Source organism: Sorex araneus, chromosome 2 (genome assembly GCF_027595985.1).
Source record: "Sorex araneus isolate mSorAra2 chromosome 2, mSorAra2.pri, whole genome shotgun sequence".
Classification (NCBI taxonomy): Eukaryota; Metazoa; Chordata; class Mammalia; order Eulipotyphla; family Soricidae; genus Sorex; species Sorex araneus.
Window position 1 is genome coordinate 227,760,471 of NC_073303.1, and position 19,605 is coordinate 227,780,075.

General features: G+C 48.6%; 2 pseudogenes; one reads left to right on the plus strand and one right to left on the minus strand.

The window, feature by feature from the left end:
* Positions 1-40: 40 nt before the first annotated feature.
* Positions 41-1,287, minus strand: LOC101557487 (60S ribosomal protein L30-like; annotated as a pseudogene).
* Positions 1,288-2,837: 1,550 nt separating this feature from the next.
* LOC129401756 (glutathione S-transferase A4-like) lies at positions 2,838-15,922 on the plus strand (annotated as a pseudogene).
* Positions 15,923-19,605: the final 3,683 nt, after the last annotated feature.

Sequence of the window (19,605 nt, forward strand, 5' to 3'; positions counted from 1 at the left end):
GAGAGCTCCCCCACACTGTAACTTTTTAAAAAGACATTTTCTATAGCCCTGAAAGAGGAGTGAAAGTCATGGACTAGGCCTGACTGAGCTGAAGCTTGTGTGCCCATGCAGGGGCTGTGAGACACCATGTGGTTGTTAGAGGTGTTAAATGAAGAAAGGGAATGATGATGATGATGATGATGATGATTTCAAGGCCAGGGATCAAACTTGGTCTCACAGAGGCAAGGCAAGACTTCTACCATGGGGCCACAGGCCTGGCCCAGCAGCTATGACACTAACCAAGCTGCACGTGCTTGCTCTGCCAGTTCTAACTCAGCCATTCCTAGTCTTCTGCTTTTTTAACCCTCATAGTAGCAATCCTATGAGCTAATGAGCATCTTCCTTTTTGAAGATGAGGAAAACAAGACAGAGAGGTCAAGTAACTTTCCTGAGTTCACACAGCCTAGAAGTAGGGAGGCAGAACTATAGTCATAGGAATCTGGCTTTTAGAGGATCTAATTTTTATTTTTAAATGCAGGCATCCTAATTTAAAGCTGCTGACAACAGAGTTTTAGATATACAGTGTTTCAACACCACTCCAAAGCCTGGCTGTTGTTGTTTTCCCTTTCTTTTCTTTTCTTTCTTTTTTTTTTAAAAAAAAAATAAAAAAAATTGCTGTGAGATACAGTTACAGACTTACAAACTTTTATGATTACATTTCAGTCATTGTTTTTTTATTTGGAGGGTCACACCCTGTGATACTAAGAATTTACTCCTGGTTCTGTGCTTTGAGATCACTCTTGGCAGTACTTGGAGTCCCTATGTCCATATGAGATGTTGGGGATTTGAACCTAAGTCAACAAGGCAAGTGCCTTAACCCCTCTACTATTTTTTTTTAATTTTTTTCTACTATTTTTTTTAAACAAGTTTTGATTTTATTACAGAAAGCTTTTTGCATGATCTGCTTTTCACCTGTCTGTCCTGGCATGCTTCTTATGATGTCAGAGTCTCCTGGATCAACGACCACGAGTGTGTCCGCTCTGGAGTGGTTCCCAGGCTGTGCCCAACACCATGTTTTTGCTGCTGAAGTCATGAGCCTGCATGGTGGCCACCAGGGCATGGTGCTCGGCTTCAGGTTTCCCCGAGCACTGGGCAGCTGTTGGTGAGTGTGACCGGCTTCGCCTTGCCTTGCCGGATCATCTTCAGCGGCTGCTTGTAGCCCAGCATGTACCTGCCACTTTTCAACACCAGCTGGAGACAGAAGTTGATGGACTTTAGCAACTTTTTCATCCTCTTTGTGGCCACCATCTTCCTTCTTTAGGTACAGGACAGCCCCAGCCAAGTACAGCTGCCATGATGGCTGGGGTGGGGGTGGGAGTGGGGGTGTGGGGGGGGAGAGAAAGGGTCAAGAATTTTTTTTAATTGAATCACTGTGAGACTGTGAGATACTCACTACAAAGTTGTTCACGATTGGGTTTCAGTCACTGTTCGGATGCCCTTCTCTTCACCTGCGTACATTCCCCACCACCTATGTCCCCTAGTTTCCTTCCCACCCTCCACCCCAAATCTGCCTCTCTGTCTCTGTGTCTGTCTGTCTGTCTGTCTGTCTATATTTCCTTCTGGACATTATGGTTTGCATACAGGTTCTGAAAGGTTCTCATGTTTATCCCTTTACCTACTCTCAGCACTCAGTGCTTGCCCAGAGTGATCATTTCTAACTATCACTGTCGTAGTGGCCCACTCTATCCTAACTGCCCTCCCTGCTTCACCACTTGGAGCAAACTTTTAACCGTGGGCACAGAATTTTTTGATCATGAAAATAAATCCCCATCTCAGCCCCCCTGTACTCATCAAGATGGGAAAGGAGTGAGAAATGAATGTTAACTAACGCAAATAGCAAGGAAACCAGGGATTTGGGGTTTCTGTGTTGGTGGCTTGAAGAGGGGGACCAATACCCTGGAAAAGCAGAAATAGTGGGTGTTTTTGGGGTGTTATAGTCGGGAAGGTGCCCTGAGGGAGCCCGGGAGTGGCATTCAGGGGTGTGCTCAGAGGTGGAGCTGTGTCTCCTGCTCCAAGTCGCGTCTCCATTCTCTCTGCCAGGCTGCTATGAAGGTTGAACACCCAGTGAGAGTGAGGCCAGAACTTGGGGGCGACGGGGAGGGGCAGGGCAGACCCACAGAGGGGCCAGTGACGACAGCAGCCCCGGGCTGCAGCTTAGTGGGGGCTTGCTCAGGCCATGGAAACTGGGAAGGATCCTTGGTGGCTTTTTTTTTTCTTTTTGGGTCACACCCAGCGATGCACAGGGGTTACTCCTGACTTTGCACTCAGGAATTACTCCTGGCAGTGCTCAGGGGACCATATGGGATGCTGGGAATCGAACCCGGGTCTGCTGCGTGCAAAGCAAACGCCCTACCCGCTGTGCTATCGCTCTAGCACCCCTAGGGGGCTTTTGTCTTCTGCAGAGTCCCTGGCCCTGTCTCTGACTAACTTGGAATCTTATTCTATGTGAAAGCTAAGGAGGATCCCAGAGGGTGGATGGTCTGGGACAATTGGGTGACAAATGAAATCCTCCCAAGAGCTTTTAGGGACCAGTCACATTGACCCCAGGTTACAGAGGTTGTAAAAGTCACCTAATCTTACTAGGTTGCAAAGTTGGGGGCTGAACTATGAAGACAGTGTCTGCTCCCTCTGTCACTGGCCGAATCCCAGCTTCAGTCCCCCTTCAGGGGCCAGAGACCCCTGGACCCAGAAAGGTCAGAAGCAAGGCCCACCTGGTCTCTGCTCACTCTCCTGCCTGTGGTGGGGCCTGGAGCTAAGACAGGTCTCACCAACCCCCCCAGTTCTGGTGGCTCACAGCTATGCCCGACCAAGGTGCCAGGAACAGGGTCACCATTTGCTCATTCTCAATCCCAGCTAGTGAGGGGCTCACTTAGATTGAGACCCATAGGAAGAAATGCATGGCATATCCTCCACGTGAACATGATCTGGGGAGGTGGCTACAGGCTCAATTAACATGTGATACAGCAGCATTCCCTGCATTCCTCCTCTCTTTCACTAAACGGGAAATGAAGGTCACAACGACTAAATCCATTTCATGGCCCCACTTTTGGGTTACTTGCACAGTTGCAAAGATGGGACTCAATCCCAACATAAGAATTGCCTTCCTGTTGGAGAAGCTTCCTGCGGATCAGCCCCTGCCCCATTCCTCGGGGAGGCCAACCCATGGCTCCCCGCATGGCCTTCTCTGCCCACGTCTTACCCATGTCTGTCCTTTTTGGACTGGGAAGCAGGCTCGGGTTTGCTCACCGAGACTCCAGTGACTGGCACGGGGCAGGGTTCAGCATAGCCGTTCAACAAAAGTTTGTTGCATGAATAAATGAGCAACATTGCCAGCTTGGCTCCCTTTCCTTGACCCCCCCACCCCACTCCCATAGCCTGTTCTTTGTTGGGTGCACGTCAGGGCTGATTCTGGAGAGAAGTTGCTTCTCAGAACTTGCAGGGTGGAGCGGAGGGGTCGGGATGAGTTTGTCCTTTGGAAGGGCTGAGGTGTGAGGGGGCACTGGCAGGGTGGGGTTTGTGCCCCTGGAGCAGGACCAGCACAGCCCGGGAGCGCAGTGGGGGCCCGGGAGCTGCTGCTGGACGCCACGCTGTGCCTTGTTGGCCCGACTCCGCCGAGTCCCGGCTTTCTCAGCTGGGGCCAGGGGACACCGAATCCCACACTGCTCCCTGGCCTCTTCCCTCTCAGAGGGGCTTTTCCCCCAGGTGGGAGCGCAGAGGGGAAGAACTTTCCCACGGGTCCTGGACCCTGCTCTCTCCAACCTGCTGGGAGCGGGGACTGTGGGTGCCTGATGCCCCAGGGAGCAGAGACGCAGAGCTAACAGCGGGCAGGGTTCTAGGACCTGGCTTGGGGTCACCCAATCTATTTGACCCCTCTCTTGGGGCAGCTACAGCCTACCCCCAGCTCCTGCTCCCCGGCCTGCCCTGGGGTGCCCAGGGTCCACAGTCACAGGCTGGCTGCTCTCTCCTCTGCACTCTGCACCCTCCTGCTGCCCGCCTGACGCTGTCTCCCTCTTCCCTCCGGGCTTGGCCTGTGGAGGCACCCACTCGGATCCTCTCAGACCTTCCCAACAGTGTAGTGATGTGGGGTCCAGCGCACGTTAGGGATTCAGGAGGTTCGAGGCCTGAAGCTGTCCCCACCCCCAGCCCTCTGCTTCACCCCTCTGGCAGCCTGGGTCACGCCGTTCTGGATAATGTGTTTAAACTCCGAGGACAGGAACTGTGTCGAATCTGCCTTTGTAGTAATAGTACTTAATTTTGATTGGCATGGAACAGACGTGCCAAAAAGTGCTTGTAGAATAAACTGTCCAAGGACAGCTAGGAAGTAATTTAGTCATAATTTATAATTCAGGTTTTCCTGGATCCCAGCCTAACCCCACACCCTTCACCCTCCTCAAGGAAGCCTTCCTGTACTTACTCAGTGCAGGCAGCTTCTCCCGCTCTACCCCGAGGACGCTCTGGCCCAGAGCATCAGCTGCCTGCAGACCCCAGGTTCTGGCCTTGAAGCACCAGGTGGAGGATGGCAGGAAGGGGGTCTTCAGACAAGCCCACAGCGGCCCCCTTCCTGCGGGCCCAGCCCTCACCTCATAACTCCCGTGTCCACCCCCACATCCTCCGGTGCCAGGCCTGCTACCTTCTCACGAGAGTTAGCCCCGACCTTGGTATTTTCCTGGGGTGGGTCCAGGTGGGGCACCTAATCCTCTGCTCATTTAGCTGCAATTCAATATCAGCCTCCAATTTGCACGCTCCGCTGCCATCCTTCTCTCTTTCTTCCTCCCTCTGGCCTCTGCTGGGGGAGGGAGGGAGAGTGGTGACCACGCCACAGCACTTCTGAGGGATCCCTGAGGGTGCCTTAGGCTGGCCACACACACTTAGGGCTAGTGCAGAACGTGACCATGGGATCCAGGGATCTGTGACCAAGGGATATTGTGGGTTCCAGCTCCTCCCATTAGGCTGCCCAGCTATGAAGTCCAAAGCCCTCAGGCTCTCCTAGCTCCCAGCCAACAGGTAAAGAGGGATTTGCAGAGGCAGTGGCAGAAAGGATGCAGGGGCTGAGGGCTGGGGCTCTGGGAAATGCTTTTCTTGTCAAACTACTCACCTGCGGTGTTATCCCATTCACTTCGGTTCTAGCTGATGAAAGTCTGTTTTCTTGAATTTTTAGGGCACCTGAAAGAGCTCATTGTATTTATTTATTCATGCGACAAATGGTTATTGTACACCAGCCATGGGCCAAGCGGTGTTCTAGGCTTTCGAGATACATCTGAGAACACAACTGACCAAGATCCTGAAGGGCTGGTGGGGCTCACAGAGCTCGTGGCTGCTTTGTTAGCTGGCTCCAAGCACTGTTCTCCTTACAAGTGGAGGAAAAAGGAAGAAACGAACCTGTAAACACTGGAAAATAACAATGTTTGCTCTTAGATGTCACCTTCACCCCATCTTACCACCACCAACTTACAGTTTACCAAATGTACACATGAGAGTGTGTACCTTTCTTCACAGAGTTCAGAACGAGTTGCCATATGACCCCACCACTCCACTCCTAGATGTTCAAACAAACTTGTGCACACATGTTTGCAACAGCATTATTCACAACAGCCGGAGGAGGAAGCGGATGGAGAAGCAAAATGGCGGCTCCAGACTGTTGGGACGATTCGACCAGAAAAATAATTGAGGTACAGTTTAATGGATGTTAATGTACACAGATGAACGTGAATGCATGGGAAGAAGCCAGACACAAAATACCCCACATTTCTATTTGCTGTGTGGTACTGGGTATTGAACCTAGAGCCTCACACATTAAGACAAAGGTTCCACCTCCGAGCCACAATCCCGGCCCTTGAAGGTAGCAAATGCCATGATCCCAGGGACGTGAAGGGCCCAGCACAGGCAAACGCAGAGGCTAAAACTCAAGAAGTGGGTGCCAGAGGAGTCACAGTCACTGTATCTAGCTTTAGGATTTCCTGTTGTTGTTTGCTTTGTTCTGGGGCCATATATGGTTGACTCTGTGCTCAGGGATTACTACTGGCAGGAACCATACGTGGTGCTGGGGATTAGACCCACAATGGCTGCATCACAAGACTCCCTGTTGTACCAGCTTCCCAGCCCAGGGTTTCCTTTTTTTTTTTTTTTTTTTTTTGCGTCACACCCGGCGATCCACAGGGGTTGCTCCTGGTTCTACACTCAGGAATTACTCCTGGCACTGCTCAGGGGACCATATGGGATGCTGGGATTCGAACCTGGGTCGGCCACGTGCAAGGCAAACGCCCTACCCGCTGTGCTATCGCTCCTGCCCCCAGGGTTTCCTTTTAAGGTGAGGGAATGTCCTGGATCTAGACACTGCGGCTGCACCATCTTGGAAACTTACTACACAACACGAATTGCACACCTGAGGCAGTTGAAATAGTGGGTTCTGTGTTATGATATGTATGTGTGTGTGTGTGTGTGTGTGTGTATGTGTGTGATGCCTGTGATCTTACACAACTGAGGAGCTGCCTCCCTGGCCCTTGTCTTATAATATTCTTGCCTGCTTAGTTTTTGGGGTCACACATGGCAATGCTGAGGGAGTAATTCCTGGTTCTGCTCTTAGAAATTACTCCTGGTGGGCTTGAGGGACCATATGGATGCCAGGGATTGAACCTGGGTTGGCCACCTGCAACGCAAGTGCCCTATTCACTGTACTATCATTCAAGCCCCTTATTTTTACAATGTTTATTATTATTACTATATGTTTTGAGGCCACACCTGGTGATGCTCAGGGTAACTCTTGGCTCTGCACTCAGGAATACTTCTGGTGGGCTTGGGGGACCATACAGGATGCCTCAGATGAAAGCCTGGGCTGGTTGCATGCAGGGCAAATGCTTTCCTCTCTGTACTATTGTTCTAGTTCCCATATTTCACAATTTTTAAAGCTCTGCGGTCCTTGCCCACGCTGGACTTCCTGCCTGTCAGTGGTCTCTGCTCCCTTGATGCGGGGCCTTTCTGCAGATTGGTCCTTTAGCCCGGAGCCTCACAGGCCTGCCTCCCAGCAAGCACCTCTTCATCCTTCCAATCTGAGCCGAACGATGCCTTCCTCTGGAGTCAGGAACTTTCTATTGCAGGCTCAAGCAGCATGTGCCAGCCTGGTGAAGCACTAGTCTTGGTCATAACTGGCACTTCATGTATAATGAAGCACTCTGAGTGCATTTTCCCCTTGATATATCCTAAGGGCCTTGCTCAGTGGCACATTGTAGGTGCTAATAAACATTTATTGAGTGCATAGATTCATATATGTCCCTCAGGGGATTCTAGCTGAGCTGCTAGCCCACAACCCCACTTCAGATGGTGTCCCTCTCACTGCTCTTGTCACCATCATAGCTGCCATAACGGGCAGGCCAGGAAGTGGCCAGATGTGCCAATGAGGAAGTGTGACTCTCAGGCAGCTTAGGAGGAGACACACAATTGAAGGGTGAAGTCCAGGTCAGTGACTGGTGTGAGAGTGAGAGAAGTGAGGGCCGAGTGAGATGCTGAATTGGCACCGTGACCATGTGATGCCAGGATGGCTGGGTGGGCCTCCAAGGAACGCTTGCATAGTAGATTCACGAATATCATGCCAGAAATGATCAGGGAGCCCAGGACTGGGCCTGGGGACATTAACACAGAGCCTTGGGTGACCCTGGGGGTACAGCTAGGTCCTGTTTCCTGGAAATGGGGGCTTTGGAGGGGGAACCACTGTGAAATGCCTCTGATTTTTTTTTGTTCTTGGGCCATACCCAGCGATGCTCAGGGGTTTCTCCTGGCTCTGTGCCCAGGAATCACTCCCGGTGGTATTTGGGAACCTGATTATTGCAACTGCTGGCTTTGACGTTCTGAGATGCTTCTGGGATAGGTAAGCATAGGTTGTGGGGATTTAAGTTTTTGGGTTTTTTGGACCATACCCGGTGGTGCTAAGGGATTACTCCTGACTCTGTGCTCAAGGAATAATCTTGGCTCTGTGCTCGAGATAATATTTGTGCTGAGGATTGAACCTGGGCTGGCTACATGCAAGACAAATACTCTCCCTGCTGTGCTATCACTCCGGCTCTGGTTCTGGGGATTTGAAAGTGCTGGCGTGAGGTAAGAGATTGGGCTCCCCGGGAGGCAGGGGTGGGCAGTGAGGGGGCTGCTCAACCCGGGGAGGGAAGGCAGCTGGTGGGGGTGGGTGCGCTGAGGGCTGGCACGGGCTGGGGAGTAGCACAGCAGATGTGCCTGACGAGCAGAGGCTGGGCCTGAGCAGCACAGGCCGAGCCATGTGGGTGTGAGACAAGCAGCTGCAGGGCTGAGATATGGTTGGTCTGAGCAGGTGTTGGGCCTTCACTGCCTGGAGTGACGGGCACAGGGCTGTGGAGAGGCATACAGCAGACTAAAGCCATGTGCGGAGAGCGGGAAGGGTTGGCAGAGGGTTCTGGGAAAACAGGAAGAAGAAACAGGGATGATCCCTAGGCGCCCAGCTCCAGCCAAGGTTGGAGGCTGATACGGCTTCCAGAGCATCCTCTGAGTAGCTCCTGGAGGGTGTGAGGAGTCCAGCCCTGCATCCCTGTCCCCACGGACACTCAGCTCAGCACTCCCTGCTCAGGTCACAGAGCAGGGCAGTTGCTCCAGCCCGGATTGCTTTCCAGACCTATCCACCCCCAGGGGAGTGGTGACAATCCAGCACCCTGTGTCTCTCCCGGGTCTGCAGGATGAGCGCCACTCCCTGGGTCTCTCCTCTTTTCCTACCTGCCCTCCCCAGATATTCCTGGGCTCACACGTTCTTCCTGGACCAGCCGCTCACCTCGGTCTCATCTGTGCACAGCCAGCTTCTCCCTGAGACACCTCTGCCCTCTGGCTGGCTCCCACCCTCCCTCTGGAGCCTTGATGCCCCCAGGCTCCCCTTGCCAGGCCTTCTAGAGTGCAGGGAACTCTCCTGTCCCAAAGCTGTCACTGTGTTGTGCTGATTTTGCTTTGGTGGGTGGCCCTAGTACTGGGTCTTGGGTCCCACCCCAGTAGACAATGTCCAATGCCCATGTTGGACAGCAGGGGGTGAGTGAATAGGCGGGACGTCTGGGCTGGGCTGCGCATGTTTTGAGAGAAATAGGATGTTCTGCTCCTTCTCAGTGACCTTTCTGGACAGCTGTTCTGGGTGAGAAAGACTAAATTTCAAGAGGGGAGGGGGATCAGGATTACCCAGAGGACTTTTCACCTCCCAGCTCCTCTTTTCTGAGTTATGCAGGGCTGGAGGGCAAGGGGTGACACAAACAGGCTAAGGAAGCCCTTTGGGTGATGCCAATCTCCATAGTGCAGAAAGCCCTGCTTGAAGCTGGGTTCTGGAGCCTCTTCCAGGTGAGAGCACTCAGTTCAGCTGTGGTGGCCCCCCTGACCCTGAGCTCGGTCGCCATGCTTGCTGCCCCCACCCGATCCCATCAGGATCCTAGTCAGTGCCCTCAGTTGACCCCACCATCACACACCTTACCAGGTCATTCCCACAACCATGTGACTATTCCTATAGGGAATCGACTCCTGCTGGAGCCTACCTTTCCCAACCTGCATTCTGTGCCCTGCCCGGGACTCATCCCAGGATGTATCTTTACCCCATGTATGCTTTCATGCTCTTACTGACCACAGCTGTTCTGTGGATTTCCAAAGTCAATGGACACTGTGTGAGTGTGTGCATTCGCATGGCGTGTGTCTGCCAGGAGAACCCCACAGAACTTTGAGCCCAAGGCAGGGCTTGCATTGCCTCTGAGATGGCTGTTCTGTTAGTGCAATCTAGCAGAGCTTGCGCTAGACAGCTCTGCCCTTGTAAAGCCTCTCAGCGGCTCTGTCTTTCCTGGGCTGAGTTTCTCATCCTGTGCCCTCTTCCTGAGCAGAATCTCAGCTCCTTGAAGACAGGGCTTACAACTCTTCATTTTTTTTTTTTTTTTTTTTTGCTTTTTGGGTCATACCTGGAGATGCTCAGGGCTGACTCCTAGCTCAGCACTCAGGAATCACTCCTGGCGCTGCTTGGGGGACCATATGGGATGCTGGGAATTGAACCTGGGTTGGCCGCGTGCAAGGCAAATGCCCTACCCGCTGTACTATCACTCCAGCCCATAACTCTTTATTCTTATTTTCTAGAGCAGCACCAGTTCATACGTGTAAACTCAAACGTGTTTCTTGTACCTCAACAATCTGCCACGAGTTCCAGAAACTATAGTTCTTGCGACAGGCCCTTCTAAATCCCAAGGTAACACCTTGCTCCTTACCCATTAATTCCTACTGTCCTGCACCTTGCTGCACAGGACCCTTGCCTTGAAGATGGGGAGAAGCAGATGTTAAAATAATGTGTTGTACATTGGCTCTCCAGTTTTATGCCCCAGGCATGTCCTCATGTCCAACCTAGCTCTCTGGATGGCCTTAGAGCAGGTTGCAAGCTCTCGGCTGACTCACTGCCGCTTATCCCCTTCCTGATTGCATGTCCTCCTCTGTTCATTACATTCAAGAACTTGTTGCTTTGTTCCACTGAGACTGAGTGGGTTTCCTCCACCCCTCCACGCTCCCCTCCCCCGCATAGTGCCCAGAATGTTGCAGAGAGGCAGAGCGACTGCCAGGTACATCACTCAGCCCTCCAAACCCCAGCCTCACCTTCTCTCTGTTTTTTTCTTGCTTTCTTTTTGGGTCACACCCGGCAATGCACAGGGGTTACTCCTGGCTCTGCACTCAGGAATTACTCCTGGCAGTGCTTGGGAGACCATATGGAATGCTGGGAATCTAACCCGGGTCGGCCGTGTGCAAGGCAAATGCCCTATCCACTGTGCTATCACTCCATCCCCCTCACCTTCTCTTTACCATCCTGCACTCCTCCCTCATGTCCTTCTCATGTCCTTGCAGGTGCCCTTTGCCAGAACTCTGGGGCAAAATCCTCCGCTTTCAGTTTCTCTCCTTCCCTGGCCCCCAGCTCTAGATCACTTCCTATCAGCAAGCTTAGGTCCTGCCCACAGGGACTTCATCCCATCCTTGGTCACAGAAATGGGGACAGGTCTGGAAAGCAGAGGACTCTTGGGGCTTAGGAGCCCCTCAGAGTCTAGCTTTGGTGGCCAGACTGGGCTGGAGGAGGCGGCAACCCCATTTCAATGGGACACTGGAATACTCTTCCCAGACTGGGAGCTGCCTGGAGCTAGGCAGGGCACTTTTCACAGTGCTCCAAGAACTCAAGTTCCAGCAGTTTCCAAAGACAGTGGTTTCCGGGGCAACCAGGCTCTGAACATTTCTCTGACAAAGAAACTGCAATCAAGGAACTGAACTATAGGGCACCTCTACTCTTGACTAGAACTCTACCCACTGCTGCCCACTATGATCTTCTACAACTCTGCTCCAGGCATTTTCTGTGAACAAGAAACTGGAAACATTTGTCATTTCATATGCATTGTTCTGCTCAGCACATACATTGTTTTCCAAGAATGATGCCCATGGCAGTGGCCAAAGTGGGACCAGAGAACAAAAAGTGTCTATAATGGTGAAAAGGTAGAAAACTATTATCCACTGCAACTCTACAGAGTCGCACCTGAGTCTAGGGAAGGAAAGAGATGTTCTGAGTTTGCACAGCAACTGGATGGGCCCTCAGGGAAACATGTCCCAGGCCGTTCCGTTTGTCCTGTCCTGTTCACCCTCCCAGAGACTGCAGCGACCCTGACACAAGCCATTTATGCCATTTTACATTAGTGATCTTTCAAACACCATCTCACTCTCCCATTTCAGTCACTGACCAAGCTATTTGTCAAAAGTAAGTAAGTGCCAAGAGTCTCTATTTGAGGATTCCATTTCTCTAAAGTTCAAAACCGTACAAAGCTGATCTATGCTGTCACAAGCCAGGGCAGTGGCTGTCCTCGGAGAGGCAGTGACAGGGGCTGGCCTGAGAGTCGTCCTGAGGTGCTGCTCACCTTCTTGATCCAGATTCCGGTTGCACAAGTATGTTTAGCAGGTGAAAACCATCAGGATGTGTACTAATGGCTTGTGTAGCTTAATGGATGCTTGCCATAACAGATCGTAAAATATTCCTCTTTATTGTGTTGTTGGTTGCATAGCATGGAGGGATCACATGCTTGATTGAGACAGGCAGGGTTAGGGGATCACACTCCCAGAACGTGGGGAGGTACCAGGGATCAAAGTCATAGCCTCACACGTGCAAGGGAGGCACTGCCATTGCCGAAAAATTGTTTTGTTTTGGTCGAGGTGGGGGACAGGGGTGTCCATATGGTGCTGAGGATGGAACCCAGGCCTCTTGTATACAGAGCATGTACTCAACTCATTGAACTATCTCTGGTCTTTTTTTTTTCTCCAAAGTAAGAATTTATTTATTTTGAAGTTCTTTTTTTAATTGAATCACTTGTCAGTTTTCATTACCAGCTGGAGTCAGTAGTTCAGGGACTTCAGCCACATTTTCTTTTCTTTTTCTCTTTTTTTTTTGCTTCTTGGGTCATACCCGACGATGCACAGGGGTTACTCCTGGCTCTGCACTCTCCTGGCAGTGTTCAGGGGACCATATGGGATGCTGGGAATCGAACCCAAGTCAGCCCCGTGCAAGGCAAATGCCCTACCCACTGTGCTGTTGCTCAGTGACATTTTCTTTTTCTTTTCTTTTCTTTCTTTCTTTTTTTTTTTTTGCTTTTTGGGTCACACCCAGCGATGCACAGGGGTTACTCCTGGCTCTGCACTCAGGAATTATCCCTGGCAGTGCTCAGGGGACCATATGGGGTGCTGGGAATCAAACCTGGGTTGGCCACGTGCAAGGCAAACGCCCTACCCGCTGTGCTATTGCTCCAGCCCCACTCAGCGACATTTTCATCTTCTTTGCAGTCACTATCTTCCTGCCTAAGGTGCAGGACAGCCCTGGCCAAGAAGAGAGAAAAGGTCCAGAATATTTATATATATTTTAATTGAGTCACTCAGATACAGAGTTACAAAGTTGCTAATGATTGGGTTTCAGTCATACAGTGTTCCAACACCCATCCCTTCTTCAGTGTGCATTTCCCACCACCAATGTCACAGTTTCCACTCTCTAGTCCTTCCCGCCCCCACAACCAATTAAAAAAGTTCAAAGGTACTCAATCAATAAATACTTGTCACTGATTGATGGAGGAAAGAATATTGGGGCTGTTTCTCAGCAATGCTTTCAATATTGCACAAAGCTTCATGGCCAACCTGCAGCGCGGCAGAGGCTGGAACCCAGTGGCTTGTCCGTCTCTCTGCCCGCACAGCATGGTCGGGAGCCAAAGGTCTAGTGTGGGATAGGTGGAAAATTCTGCATCTTGCAAAACACATGCTTCATCAGGACTAGTAACTTCTGGCCCAGTTCCTACCTGAACTCCTGGGCACTGTGCAGGGAGTAAGGACTTGAGAGGAATGCCCAGCCTGGTGAAAGAAAGAGCGTCTGCATGGAGAGAGGGAAAGGAAAGGGAGAATAACTGCTTGAGGAGAGGACAGCTGGAGCATAGGCCCGGTGGAAGTTGGGGCTGTGTGCTAACTTATGCGGACAAAATGTATCTTTTAGGCAGTTTCCAACTGGCCTAGTTATGGGGAGGATGACACATCTGCATATTTACATGTGCACAGGTACTAGTGGAACATTCCTTTCTCTCACTGTTTGTCTACCTGCAAAGCCTCCTTCACCGTCCCCAAGCTCTCTCTCCAGTACTCACTCCTGCCGGCCAAAAATCCTAGGCAGGTTTTGCTACTCAGCTAAAGGTCTGTATGCTCGGTGCTTGACACTTCCCTGTCTCTCTGGCATAAAGGACACACTTCCCCATGACCCGCTCCTCTGGGCCCTCCAAACACGTCTGAGATCAGCGCCCAGACTCAGAAGACCTGTATGTGCTGCCTTCCCTTCAGGGCTGTGCGACTCCTGGCAGGACTCTAACCCAGATCCATGGGACAAATGTGCACATGTAGGTTTAGGAGCATATTAGTTCAGGATCATCCCGCTAAACAAAGAAAACCATTAACAGATTAACTAAGAGTCCAATTTGCAGACCAATATTGATAATCTTTTGGCTTTGATAAGACTGTCACTGTGCTTTCGTATTGATTAAAGACGCAGTTGTGAAAGGCCTGAGTAAGCAATTCAGACTTAATTCCTACAGTAATATGGGCACATTTTTCTCTTATTGACAAACATAATGACTATAATAAACTAAGGAAACCTCAGGTGAAACAGCACATGACTACACTTGTCGATAGAGGTGTAACCATGAATTTAATTAATGCATTTCCTAAGCCCTTCTTTGTTAAGGATGTTTGCCCAGGTTCTGATCAGAATATTACAGAATATTAACTATCTGAATGAGTCAGTAGCATTCATTTATTCATTCACTCATTCACACAGCTTATACACAGCCCCCTCACCCTCCTGGTCTCCATGCCAGGGACTGTGGGAGGTCTTCCCTAGTAAACATAACAGGACCCTCCTCTCATGAGAGAGACCCCTCCAGAGAGACAGATGAACCTGCCAACTTCATGAGAATTCAGAATTGCCAGAACCATCTTGAAAAATAAACAAAGTGAAAGCATTTCAGGTGGCCCAAAAAAAGCAAAAGGGAAAACATCTTGCAAAAGAGCAAAAGGCAAAACATTTCAGAGTGGTCAAAACCATCTTGAAAAAGAGCAAAGTAGGAGTTCTTCTCACTGATTCATACTTAGGTCAAAGCCACAGTGCATGCCTCAGTGTCATGGCTTGCGCTGTTGGCACAGGATGAATGAGATGGCTCAATGGAGAACTCTGCAGCCCAGAAATAAAACCACATATTTTTGGGCAGCTGAGTTTCAGCAAAGGTATGAAAACAATAGTGAGGAAATGATCATCTTTTTAACAAGTAATTCTGAAACAATTAAATACATACACACAAAAGGAATTTGAATGCCCATGCTAAAACTAAGTAAAAATGAACAAAGATCCAAATACAAGAGGCAAAACTATAAAAATCTCAGAAAAAGTATAGAGTAAGTTTCTCTTCCCTTTTTTTGAGGAGTGTGGAGAGGACATTTCTCACAGGGCTCCAGAACCACTAAGCAACGCTGGGAGAGGGGGCCATGTGGTCCTGAGGATGGACCCCAGGCCATCCTCATGCAAAGCACTTGAGCACATGCAAAGCACTTGAGCCACATCCCTGGCCCTGAAGTTAAGTCATTTGACCTTGGGCTAGACAATGGCTTCTTAGACATGACACTTAAAGTACTAGCAATGAAAAAAACCTTATGATGTCATGAAAATTAGAAAAAATGGGGGGCTTTGTATGACTGGTAGGGAGCAATCCACAGTCAACCCCTGAAAGTCTGAAAAGTCATTGTGGCAGCAAAGCTTAAGCTCCAAGAGGCTGCATGGAATTCATCAGGTGAGCTTTGGCGGCTGCTGAAGTTAAGTTTGATGAAGGACTTTTAGAAATAAAGGAATAATTGCCAAAGTTGCAAGATGCGAATCACCTGCTGCTCCAACAAGGGCCAAGCATTGGATCTGACCAATGAAGTGGGTGCAGAGGGGAAGCATTTCTCCCCCATGGAGCAGAGCAGCACCAGCTCCTAGGCAGGACCCCAAGGAGAGAACCCGGATTGATGGTCTGTGGATGGGACCCTGAAACTGCCTGAGCTGCTCGTCTTGCATATCTTTTTAAAATCGGATGAACAACCAAAGGAGGTGGCCAGCATGGTCCAGAAGACCATGCTTTAGTATAATCCTGTGTTTGAAAAGACTTTAAGGGATCACAGGCAAAGGTTTCTCAGTGGCAATCAGCTCAGTTTTGCAGATGTGATTGTATTCCAAACCATTTTGATGTTAGGAGAGAAAATCCCTAATATCCTGTTTGCATCTCCTCACCTCCAGGAATTATCAGTGAATTTTTATGAAACTTGCAGCAATAAATAAGTTCATAAATAAATTCACCCCTTCTCCCATGACACCTATGTGAGAACCACCTATAGCATCTTTTTTCAGGTGAGTGTGTGCAGGGGAGGTTGGGGGTACATGTTGAACCACATGTACCACTAGTAGTGCTCAGGGCTTACTCCTGACTCTGCACTCAGGGATCATTTCGTATGTGGTTCTGGGGACTGAACTTGGGTCAGCCATGTGCAAAGAAAGCACCCTTCCTTCTGTACTATCACTTTGGCCCCTATTTTATGGATTAACATCTTTAATCCATAAAACAATAGATTCATCTGTGGGGGGGAGCTAGCCCCTAAGCATACATCATGTCCACTGCACAATTTTCACAGATGTCTAAGTGCCATAACCCCAGCTCTGTTATGGTACAACGCGGACTTGTCCTTCAGCTGGGAATTGTTGCCAAGGAAATTATTTCTTTTAGAAATAATCATTTTTGGGGGTCAAAGAGATAATACAATGTGTAGGTTGTTTGCCTTGCACTTGGCTTGACCGGAGTTCAATCCCCAGCCACCATGTGCACTGCCAGGAGTAATTCCTGAGTTCAGTCAGGAGTAACCCCTGAGCTTCTCCAGGTGTGGACCAAAAACCAAACAAATAAACAAAAAAGGGAACACTTTTTTTTTTTTTTTGCTTTTTTTGGGTCACACCTGGCGATGCACCATTTTTTGGGTCCAGTGAATAATTGTTATGGAACCTTTTTCTAAGAACCTTTAGGAGAGGTTGGCATTTAGATCTGATCTGATTACTCATTTCCTGATGACATGAATGGGCAGGACCTCATGTTCTCTCCCCTGAGCTTTTTCACTCCTCTCCTTAAGTTCTAGTGTCCAATAGCAAAAAAACCAAAAAACAAGAAACACCCAACAATATCTAGTGAACAACTCTCCTCTCAGCTATAATAAATACATGGTAGTAATAAATGTTGTTGTTGTTGTTCTTTTGCTTTTTGGGTCACACCCAGCGATGCTCAGGAGTTACTCCTGACTCTGACTCAGGAATTACTCCTGGCAGTGCTTGGGGGACCATATGGGATGCCGGGGATCGAACCCAGGTCGGCCACGTGCAAGGCAAACGCCCTACCCGCTGTGCTATCGCTCTGGCCCCAATAGTAATAAATGTTTTAAAATTATTTCAAATAAAGAATTTTCAAATTAAAGTTTTTGTGTGTGCTACAAAAGACACCATCATGGAGCAGAGAGATACTACAGTGAGTAAGGCACTTGCCTCGCATGAAGCCGACTTGGGTTCAATTCCTGGCATCACTTATGATTTCCTAGCATTGCCAGCCTGTACCTGAGGACATAGGAGAAAGAAATCCCTAAGTGTTGCTAGGAGTAGACCCAAAACAGAAAACAAACAAGCAAAAAGAGACACTAGCATCAAGCAAATGAAAAAACAAACAGGTGATAAAATGCCAAGTCACACACACAGAGACACGCAGACACACAGACACACACACCAAATGAGGAGATAAGGAAATTATGGCACATATACAATGAAATAGCAAGAAAAAGAGAATTCTTTTGCATTTCACTGCAAGGTGGGTAGAACTAGAGGGTATCATGCTAAGAGAAGTGAGTCAGAAGGAGAAAGACAAATACTGAATGACCTCACTTTTGTGACGCACAGAGAAACAAAGCAAGGGAATAGACAATACTCAACGAAAGCAAACCTGGAGATTTGCTAACCGAACTAAGGCTGCCGAAGGAGGGGTGGAGGGGTGGAGTAGGGTGAGGGGCCTCACAAGAAGGGACCTAAGACAGGGTAGAAGGAACCCTGTTTGTGAGGGTGGTACTGTAACAGTGTTGGCCTGAAACATTAATATTAATACAATTGTAAATCAATACCTCAATAAAATTGTTGATTAAACAAAGAAAGTGATAAAACAACTAGAAAAAATGAGAGGCAGTATTTATAACTCATCAATCTAGCCAGAGTCTAGTATTCAGAATATGTAAAGAATATTTATAACTATGGAACCGGAGAGTTATTACAACACTTAAGGTGCTTGCTTGCAGGCAGCCCAACCCCATAAGGTCCCTGGGGTAGAGATCTAGGAGTGATCACTGAGCACCACCAGGTGTGGTCCACTTACACTCCTATGGTAAAAAGGAAAACTTATAATTCAATACTAAAAAGGCAAATAATCCAACTGAAAAACAGGTGAAGAATTCTAATGAACAATTTTCTAAATATAGATATAGACATAGATAAACAGAGAGAATAGATATTTCTCTGTAAATACATAGAAAATAGCTAAGAAATTCTTAATAGTACTAGTAGGAAAATGCAAAATAAAATCCCTATGGGATCCTGCTACATACACTGGACAGTTACAATAAAAAATATGAACTATTAGAAGAGTTGCAATGATGTGTGGAAACTAAGTCTCATCTCTTGTTGGTGGGAATATAAAATGGTACAACAGCTGCAAAAAACAGTGCGGTGATCTCCCAAGACATTAAAGTGGGTGGTGGTTGCTTAGTGTCTGGCCTGCATGTGAGGAGACCTTTGCTGCCACTTGGACTGCACACACTGCTGGTGGTGCCTGGTGGCTCTGGTCTCTGTGACCCCAAACAATGTGTTCAAGAACTGAGGGCTGCACCCCCCCTCAACCCTACAACCAGAGGACAATCGCAGATGAACGCTACAAGTAGATGTTCTGAGCACCTCAGGCAAGCTTACGTGTGATCCTGTCATCATAACAATGGGAGGAGGAGCAAAATGAGGGGGACTTGACTACAGAACTACCTTATTATTGGCCAAATTATTATATGGGCCAAGGTGGAAACGACCTGGTGTCCATCAACAGGTAAATGGATAAATAGAGTGTGATGTATTCCTAAAATGTCAAAGTCTTCAGTCTTAGAAGGGAATACAATTCTGACAAATGTTGGATTATCAAAGAACTCAGACATTTAGGCTAAGTGAAATAGGCTGATCCTAAAAGACTTTATAATATTATGATTCCACTTTAATGGCATATCCTGCGTAGGTACGTCCACAAAGATACAAAGTAGATTAATAGGTACTACATAAGTAAATAGTAAGTAGATTAGTAGGTACCAGGTGCCAGGGACAAAGGGAAACTGCTAACAGATATGGGTGATAAAATATTCTGGAATTAGGTCATGGCAACGGAGGCACTCCCTTGAGATTTTACTGTAAAACACTATATTGTGGAGCGTATGCTGCCCGAGCCCACGTGCAGCTTGCGCCCACGTTGCCAAGCACATGCGGTGCCTGAGCACATGTGTCGTCGGCATCTCCCCTCTTGGGATGTGTACTTTCGTGCCTTATTGTCTAATGCTGGGATGTGTGTAAACATTCTCTCTGCCCTTGGAGAAGACCATGTTCTTTCTTGAGTACGTTACTCTCCACTCTCTCACTTTCTCTTCCTCCTCTCCTTCAAAAACCTCCAAATAAAATCTGTTTACAACAACAACAATAACAACAAAGCAAAACAAAAACCACTGTATTGTGTGCTTTGTTATTTATTTATTTATTTATTTATTTATTTATTGGTACCAGGGGTCAAACCTAGGACCTTCTACATGTGAGTATATGTATGTTCTATCATTGAGTTATATCCCAAGAAAAATTATATACTTTAAAAGGGTAGATTTTATGCTATGTGAATTATATCTCAGTAAGAATGGTAG